Raw genomic sequence first — 10196 nt, forward strand, 5'->3', positions numbered from 1 at the left:
GGTTGCTTAACTGACTGAGTCACCCAGGTGCCCCAAAAACAGTATGCTTTAATAAGGGAGAGAAATTGGGTTTTGTTGGATATTTTGAAACATATTGTATTGGCTCCCATATGGAGCTTTCCTAAGGGCAATTTGACTTGATGCATTTTTACCATATGTGACAAGGTAAAAGACACATCCTGCTTTAGGTTACAAATTTGACATCCTCTAACAAGCCCAAGGTAACATTGGGCTTTAAAAACTCAGCTTCAACTTTTACTTAGTACCCTCACTCACAGGGCACAAAGATTGAAGACTATGTCAAATGATTAAGGAAGGATGCTTCATTGTCACACTGAGGAGAAACTGAATCAATTTATTCCATTCCTTTGACATTCCAGAAGGACTTTCTATATGGTGTCTTTACTTATTCTTTATTCTTCTCAGGCTTTCATATAAACATATATGAACATATATGTTTCATATAAACATATCTTTATTCTTCTCAGGAGTAAAGGAATAGTCAGCAGAGCCAGAGAGTGTTCTTTACCTTTCTGATAACTTAATTGAATGATCAAACCATTAGCTTACCTTAGTCATTAAAATGTCTGCACTAAGTGTTTGCTCTTGTAGCCACCCTAGGAAGAGATGGGATCAGACAAACAGGAGTTCAACCCATGATCCTGAACTCCAGCAGTAGAAGTTGAGGCCATTGCCCAGGGTCAGTGTCAGTCTATGCCTGGTTATTAGCCCATACTGATCACAATTTACATAGACACAAGTTACATTTGCCATTTTGTCTTGCTCAGAGGTGTTTCGGTCATAGGGAAGTTGGTTACCAAACAGATAAGGAACTCATACAAAGGCAGATACAAATTCAAAATATCATTCCTCTCCTTGTTCCCAGTTTTAAATATTTTTGTAAAGCCTTTGGGTAAGTACAGAAGTGGAATATCCAAGTAAAAAACTGGAGTATTAATCACAAATTAAAAATACCTGGTTTTATTCAGGTTTTGCCTCATGTGCTAGTTATATTCAGCCTTCTTATCTGTGGCACAAAGAGGGTACTGTATCTGTCTCTTGGCACAAGAAAACTGCAAGAATAAATTATATACTATGCTTCAGTATAATTCCTTAATTTAATTGCCATCCTATGTAAAAATTATGATAATAAAATTATTGCTCAATCATGATGATTATTCGTGGTTTATGACAGATAGGCTTATTTTCCCCAATTAGTTCTAATTTACCAGCAGATACCCTTTTCTTCTTATAGCCTGTAACTATCTGCTAAATACACTCTTCCAAATTATTGGTTGGGTAAGAACAAAAATTCCATTGCCCTTGCTTTATGTCAACTTGATGATATGGCACAAACAATCTTTGTGTTATAAATAGTTCTCTTTCATCCCAGATGCAACCAGAAAGTCAAAGAAAATAATGTTATAGATGAAGAGAAGCATTCTTTCCATTTTCTGGAGTGAATACAGTACTGCCAGTGTTCAATTTTTCTCCCCCTTTCCTGGCTTCCACCGACACTGCCTAATTGTGCAGCTCTGATCATTTTCCACAGTGGCTTGGTAACATGTGAAGGGTTACATTTTTCTGGTGATAAAGGGACATTTCATCTGTTCTTTAGAAACCTGGAAATGTAGTAATTTCTAATTTTGTTCTCTGGAAAGTTAATGCTATAGGTCTAGGTAAATATCTTTTTAAAATCTTAGTTTTAAGTTAGTTTTTTTAATTGCGGTAAAAACATAACATGAGATCTACTCTCTTAAATCTTTAACTGTATAACACAGTATTGATAGCTATAAGCACAATGCTGTACATCAGACCCCTAGAACTTTTTTGATTTTGCATGACTGCAATTCTGTAACCATTGAATAGCAAGTCCCCATTTCCCTCTCCATCAGCACATGGCAACCACCATTTCACTTCCTGATTCTATGACTTCAACTACTTTAGACACCTTATATAAGCAGAATCATTCAAAACTGTCCTTCTTTGTCCTTATTTCCCTTAACATAATGTCCTCAAAGTTTATCCATGTTGTAGCCTGTAACAGGATTTCCTTTTAATGGCTGAATAATATGGCATGGAGTGTTCTTTTATGCATTCATCTGTTGATAGACATTTAGGTTGCATTTAGTTCTTACCCACTGTGAATAATGCTACCATGAACATGAGAATGCAGATATCACTTCAACATCCTGATCTCAATTCCTTTGGATAAATACCCACAACTGGAATTGTAGAATCATATGGTAGTTCTATTTTTGATTTTTTGAGGAGACTCCATACAGTTTTCCATAGTGACTAAGAATTCCATTTTTTTTTCAAATTCTTGCCAACATTGCTATTATTTTCTTGTGTTTTGTTCTGTTTTTTGATAATGGCCATCCTAGTCTTGAGGTGATAACTTACTGCAGTTTTGATGCGCATTTTCCTTGTGGTTAGTGATGTTGAAAATCTTTTCATATACATGTTGGCATTTTCTATGTCCTCTTTGGAGAGATGTCTGTTCAAGTCCCTTGCCCATTGTTTAATCAGGTTATTTGCTTTTTGCTATTAAGTTGTAGGAGTTCCTTGCATATTTTTGGATATCAATCTTTTATCAGACATGTGTCTTGGAAATATTTTCTCTCATTTCTCAGGTTGCCATTTCACTTTGTTGATGTTTCTGTTTCTGTGCAGAAGCTTTTAAATTTGATGTCCCACTTGTGTATTTTTGCTTTCATTGCCTGAGGTTTTGGTGCGCTAAGCAAGAAATCATTGCCAAGACCAATGTTAGGAAGTTTTCCCAATGTGTTCTTCTGGGAGTTGTATAGTTTCAAGTCTTACACTTAAGTTTTAATCTATTTTGTCTCTAGTGTAACATTGTGGTCCAGTTTTATTCTTTTGCATGCAGATATCCACTTTTTCACAGCCCCATTTGTTGAAGAGATTGTTCTTTCCCCATTGTGTCATGTTGGCACCATTGTTGAAGATTATTTGACTGTATATGGTAGTTTTTTCTGAGCTGTCTCTTCTGTTCCATTAGTTTGTATGTCTGTATTTTTGTCAGTACCATGTTGTTTGGATTACTGTAACTTCTTAATATTTAAGATCAGAAAGTGTAAAGCCTCCAGCATTTTTATTTCTCATGTTGTGTGTATTCAGGATCTTTGGGGTTCCATGTAACTTTTAAGATTGTTTTTCTATTTTTTAGCAAACGCATTAAATGTAAAAATGATGTTAGAATTTTGGTAGGGATTTCACTGAATCCCTTTGTAGATCTGTAGATCTGTAGATCGCTTTGGATAATATGGCCATTTTAACAATATTAAGTCTTCTAGCCATGAACACATTTGTGTCCTCTTCAGTTTCTTTCAGCAATCTTTTATAATTTTCAGTTTGTGAGTCTTTTGCCACCTTGGTTAAGTTTATTCCTAAATATTTCATTCTTTATGATGCTATTATAAATGGAATTGTTTTCTTTAATTTCCTTTTCAGATTGTTTGGTGTTAGTGTTAGAAGTGCAACTGATTTTTGTGTACTGATTGTGTATCCTACAACCCTGCTGCATTCAGTTATTAGTCCTAACAGTTGTGTGAGTGTGTGTGTGTAAAGTCTTTAGGGTTTTATACATATAAAATCATGTCATCTGTGAACAAGGATAATTTCACATTTTTATTTCTGATTCGGATGACTTTTATTTCTTTTTCTTGCCTAATTATTCTGTCAGTACTGTCCCCTCACTACTAGGCTGAATGGAAGTGGTGAGAGTGGGCATTCTTATCTGTTCCTAATTTTAAAGAAAAGGTTTGTTTTTCATTATTGAGTATGATGTTAGCTATGGGTTTTTCATATATGGACTTTATTGTGTTGAGGTAATTTATTCCCATTTCTCATTTCTTAAATATTTTTCTTATGGAAGGGTATTGAATTTTATGAAATCCTTTTTCTCTGTCTATTGAGATGATCACATGATTTTTATCCCTCCTTCTGTTAATGTGGTGTATTGCATTGATTGATTTGCATAGGTTAAACCATCCTTGCATTCCAGGCCTAAACCCCACTTGGTCCTGGTACATGATCCTTTTAATATGCTATTGAGTTCTGTTTTCTAATATTTTCCTAAGGATTTTTGCATCTGTCCTCATCAGGGATATGGGCCTGTGATTTTCATTTTTTGTCGTGTCTTTTTCTGTTTGCTATCAGGATGATGTTGGCTTCATAAAATAAGTTTGGGAGTGTTTGAAAAAGATTATTGTTAATTTTTCTTTAAATGTGTGATAGAATTCCCCCGATCAGTAAATCAGATTACTGATTCAATCTCCTTATTTATTATAGGTCTGTTCACATTTTCCATTTCTTCATGATTCCATCTTGGCAGCTTGTATACTTGTAGGAATGTATCCATTTCTTCTAGGTTATCTAATTTGTTGATATATAATTGTTCACAGTACTCCCTTATAATCCTTTTAAGTTCATTAGCATCAGTTGTAATCTATCCTCATTCATTTCTGATTTTATTTTCTTGAGTTTTCTCACTTTTTTTTTTAGTGTAGCTAAGGGTTTGTCAATTTTGTTGATCTTTTAAAAAATTATTCTTATTTTTGATGATTTTTCTATTGTTTTTCTAATCTCTATTTTGTTTAATTCTCCTCTAATCTGTATTATCTCCTTCCTTCTGCTAACTTTGGGCTTAGTGTGTTCTTTTTCTAGTTCCTTGGGGTATAAAGTCACATTGTTTGAGATCTTCCTTCATTTTTTTTTAGAGTGCAAGGTGGGGGGAGGAGGAGAGGGAGATTGAGAGAATCTTAGGCAGCCTCCAAGCACAGTGCAGAACCTGATGTGGGGCTCGATCTCACAACCCTGAGATCAGGACCTGAGTGGAAATCAGGAGTCGGACACTTAACCAACTGAGCCACCCAGGCATGCCATGAGATCTTTCTTCTTTTTTTAATGTAGACATTTGTAGCTATAAACTTCCTTCTTGGTGCTGCTTTTGCTGCATCCCATAAGTTTTGGTATGTTGTATATCATTTTCATTTCTCTCAAGATATTTTCTAATTTCTCTTTTGATTTCTTATTTGACCCATGGATTGTTCAAGAGCATGTTTTCTCATTTCCATGAGTTTGAATTTTTCAGTTTTTCTTCTGCTATTGATTTCTAGTTTCATTCTACCATGGTCAGAAAATATATGTGGTAGATTTCACTCTTCTTAAATTAGTTATTACTTGTTTTGTGACCAAACATGTGATCTATCTGGGAGAATGTTCTGTGTGCACTTGAGAAGAATATGTATTCTACTGCTTTGGGGTTGAGTGTTCTGTAAATGTCTGGTAGGTCCATTTAGTCTGTAGTGTTATTCAAATCCTCTGTTTACTTATCAGTCTTTTGTCTGGATGGTCTATCTATTATTGCAAGTGGGGGTATTAAAATTCTCTACTATTATGGTATTGCTGTCTATTTCTCCCTTCAGTTCTAATCAATGTTTGCTTCATATATTTGGGTGCTCTGATGTTAGGTGTGTATATATTTATAGTTATTGTAAATTAGGATCAGTACCCCTGCAACTCCCTTGCCTGCCTGCTTGGTGTAAGGAGATAGTGCTTCACCTCCAGGTTATCCTAGTCCACCATTGGTGAAAGTCTTAGTAACAAGGAGACTGCCACTGAGAGGGGTTCTCTGCATCCACTCACCTCCAGCAAAAGGGCCCTGACTATTTTCTGACAGGTGAGTCATCTCATTCTAGAATCCCATTTGTAAGTCTAGGGTCTGATTTCTAGGGCCATTTCTCATACCAGCTGCCTCGCCTAGGTTCCTCTCTAAAGCAGAATATAAGACAAAGCAGTTTACTTTGGGAAGTGATCCTAGGGAACAGGAATAGTGGAGAGGAAGACTGGGAAGGCTGAAACTAGGAAAAGGGGAAAGGCAACAGAAGAGGGGATTACTGAACTGGTCTTAACTGTGGTCAGTGGGGTTATACCTTGCAGGATCCCTCTGAGAAGCTTGTAGAATATTCCTCAGAAATGGTCCACCGAAGGACAAGTGAAGGGAATATTTACTGCTGTATGCTGCTTCACGGTATTATAATCCCTAGTAATTTAATTCCCCCTCTAGACTATTCCTTAAGAGCATGGTCCAGGTTTTATATCCCCAGTGTTGACCACAACACTTTGAACACAGAAGGTACTTAATAATGAATACTTATTGAATGAAACAGTCAATGAATGTGCTCTGCTCAGTCGTTATTCTGAGCAAAAAAGGAGTTACTGAAATCTACAGTATACACTGAGCCTTTCCCTTAGGCAAAAGCTAGTTAACAGTCCTAGTTCATTTGGGATGCTGTAATACAGTACCACAGACTGGGTAGCTTATGAACAACAGAAATTTATAGTTTACAGTTCTGGAGTCTGGGAAGTCCAAGATTAAGGTGCCAGCATGGTTGTGTTCTGGTGAGAGTCCTCTTCCTGGCTCATAGCCAGTGACTTCTTGCCATGCCCTCAGCTGGTGGAACAAGCTAGGGATCCTTCCAGAGCCTCTCTAATAAGGCACTAATCCCATTCTTTAGGGTTCCACCCTCATGAGTCTAGCACCTCCCAAAGGCCCAACCTACTAATACCATCACACTGGACATTAGAGTTTGGGATTAGAACATTTTGGGGGAACACAAACACTCAGACCATAGCATTAATCTATGTCTCCAAAAAAAGTATCTATTTATTCTTTGTTGACCAGGGCTACCACTAGTGGGGTGGGAATTTCAGTGTCTTCTATACTTCCTTTTTGGATTTATGAATATATATTATGGTTCTATAGTTCCTTGTCTACCTTAAACACACACACACACACATGCACACACACACACACACACACACACAAATACATCTTGCTCTGGAGTTAGACTGCCTGGGTTTGAGCCCTGATATCTCTACTAATACTCTATGTGACTGAAAAATTTACTTAATTCTTCTGTTTCTACACCTTTCAAATGACAGTAATTCTAATACCCACTTTATGGGACTGTTGTGAGAATTTTAGGTGATAAGCTACATGATATACTTGACAAATAAGTACAAGTCCCAAATGAGTCATTTCATTGATAGTATATAGTAATAATGAAAGAACTGTTTTGTGAAAGGAAAATATCTTCTGTGTATGTCATGGCTCTTGGTGTCATCTAAGCACATATTATTATGGGCAATGCTGAAAATATTTAGCATTTGTCTGGCACTGGCTTTCACCAAACAGAGTGGTCACAGGTCATTAACCATCATTATGGCCATCCTGGTGTGTACACGCTGACTTTAAGTATGCACCCCCCTCAGAACTTTCCCAAAATGGAGGACTCCTCTCATACTGTCCTGATCCCACTCCCCATCTCCAGGTTTCCTATATCCCAGGGTGGTTTGGGATTATGCATAACTCTATGGAGGCAGATTCACATGGGAGATAGGCTGCTGAGGCATTGGTTACAGGTGAGGGATAGTTGCTTCTGCTCAATAGCACCTATTGTGGTGAGGAGGGACACTCACGTGCCACTCTTAGCAAACTTCCTTCAGTTTCAGGGAGTCTAGCGTGCTTTGCTGTTGAAAGAACCTGAGTTTCTTTGCCTGTGCGCCACACTGGAGTCACCTTGAATCCATTCAACATCTCTGCTGTCTCAGTTATCTATAGGGCACTAGCAAGTGCAGGATCATCCACCTCCTGATTGTGTAAGTGCCACGTATGGAGGCAGCTGCCATGACAGTCTGACTTTGCAATGTTGTCAGCTGAAGAGGAATAGTTTATTTTTATGAACCAAAACAATGACTAGAGTGGACAGCTAATAGATATCTGGTTTCTGAATTATGGGAAACTTTTATCCATTGCTTCAGTTTATAAAACCAATAGCTAAAATATAATTAATTCCCACTCCATCACTGCAGGATAAATGGATGCTGTTGAAAAGGGAAGAAGTAAACTGGTCTGCATAATCTTTTTTTTTTTTTTTTTTTGCATTCCATAACCTTATAGGTTCTCATCATCATGTAAAAGATGAAAACATGACCTTATAAATGTGAATTCCCAAAAACCATTTGGGATCTGTGCTGCTGAGTTTTCTAATTCTCCTCCCACTGAGCTTATTGCATCAAAAGAGGGAATGAGATGCAGTGGAAAGAATGTGCAGTTATAAGCGTGATTTTGTCCCTGACCTTCTACATTCTAACTGTGGGAAGGTCAGCAAGGCATGTTGCTATTCTGACAACATCTGCTTCTTCATCTGCATCAAGATCTTCCTTATATGCTTTACAGCCTCGTGTCCCAACCAGTGCTCTGCAACACTCTTGAATATAGCCATATTGTTTTTGGTTACATCAAAATGTATTCCCATTCCCACTCCTACTCTTCAAAGGCAGTTGAATCAGCTCTGAGGTGGATGAAACATCAAGATTTGTTGCCTTTCACTAGTGGCTGCCTTCTCTTGGCACAACTTCCCATTGTGGACAAAGAACAAATAGAGTTGCCAGAGAATTTCATGTTCTGGTTGTCCAAAGAGCATGCCACATTGCCCAAAATGTGGCCAGTAGGGATGGGGGTACTAGAAAGCTAGACTTGGGGATCTGGTTGGTGCAGTTGTAATTGGATGCCAAAATATGTCTTTCTATATATGAAGTATGTCTATCCTTTTACAGTAGAGTGTGCCCCTTTAGTGTTATACAAACTGACTTCAGAATTTCTGTAACCAATCATATAAATTTGACTTATGGAAATTCCATCACTCTTCTGAAACATTTGATAAAAAAAGTGATAAAGTTTATAATCTATTTTCATTATCACAATGCTTGTCAAAAAAGATAGAGGAACTCTTAGCACCTTTACAGAAAACCAATTTTTGCAAATATTTGTTGAAAATTATGTTTGTTTTAAATCATGTAGTTGAGCAAATAGGTGTTTTATGGATAATGTCTAAGCTGAATTTGAAGAGCTCCTCATTCAAAAAGCCTTGATAAAGAATTGTGTCAAGCTATTATTTGGAGCTTATACAAAGTAAATATTTAGACAAATCTGTAATACTTTGTATTTTATTTTTATAATGATACAGATAAAGTGTAATAAAAATTCTCCCAGCCCATATACTCTCAAATCTCTCTCCATTTACTCCAGTATCCTATATAAATATCTTGATTTTCTGTGTTCCATAATGAGAAGAGATTGAGAACAACTGACTTAGAGGGTGGATTTGAGGTTCTTTTGAGAAAATTCATAAGAATGTCTTTTGTGAGAGGCACCTGTGTGGCTCAGCCCATTAAACATCTGCCTTTGGCTCAGGTCATGATCCTGGGGTCCTGGGAAGCAGGGAGCCTGTTTCTCCCTTTCCCTCCCTCCCTCTCTCTCTCAAATAAATAAAATCTTTAAAAAAATGAATGTCTTTTGTGAATCATATTTTTTGGTACAACTATCACATATTATCTCCTTTTGTGTTACTTTCAACCCAGTATTTTCCCTTCCAACAGGCCAGTTCAGGCTCCAGTAGTTTACCAGTATTTGCCCTACTGAGTCACAACACACACACACACACACACACACACACACACACACACAAACAAGGAATCTGGAATCTATCAGGGTTGAGTAAACAGAAGGTGATTTTTATCAATAAAATGGCCCCAAAAGACATGGTCCACAAATCCCACACAGCAAAACCTGAAGAAACACAGCTGTTCTTTTAGTTTATAGCCCCCTACCTTTTTTTTGTAATGAAAACTTTATGTGGCAAACATGTTCATTCCATTTTTCTTTTCTATGAATGGGCTCTGTTTTATCCTGCAAGCTCCTAGAGAGCAGGAGCAAGTTTCAGAACTCTGGACAGAAGTATTTTTTTGTTGGGTGATGCGCATTTTAGCGCTCTGTCCCAAGAGAGTCAGACAATTTATTACAACTCTTTTGGGTCTCAACAAAATAGGTGAAAACAACAAGGCATTATAATCCTGGTTTCAATTTAAAAAACAACAATGCTAAAGACACTGAAGAAACAATAAATCATAACAGCTCTCTCCATTCTACTTCTAAAACGTGTACTGAATCCATCCACTTCCCTCTAACTCCATTCTCTCCATATCCTTTTGTGTAACTTCAGTCTAAGACATCAGCATATGCCACCTGGACCACAATAAGAGTGTCCTACCTGGTCTCCCTCTCCGGATTCCTTACACTGTGTTCCCCACATAGCAACCAAATCCCA

The sequence above is a fragment of the Halichoerus grypus genome, chromosome 2 (genome assembly GCF_964656455.1).
Source record: "Halichoerus grypus chromosome 2, mHalGry1.hap1.1, whole genome shotgun sequence".
In the NCBI taxonomy this organism is placed as follows: domain Eukaryota; kingdom Metazoa; phylum Chordata; class Mammalia; order Carnivora; family Phocidae; genus Halichoerus; species Halichoerus grypus.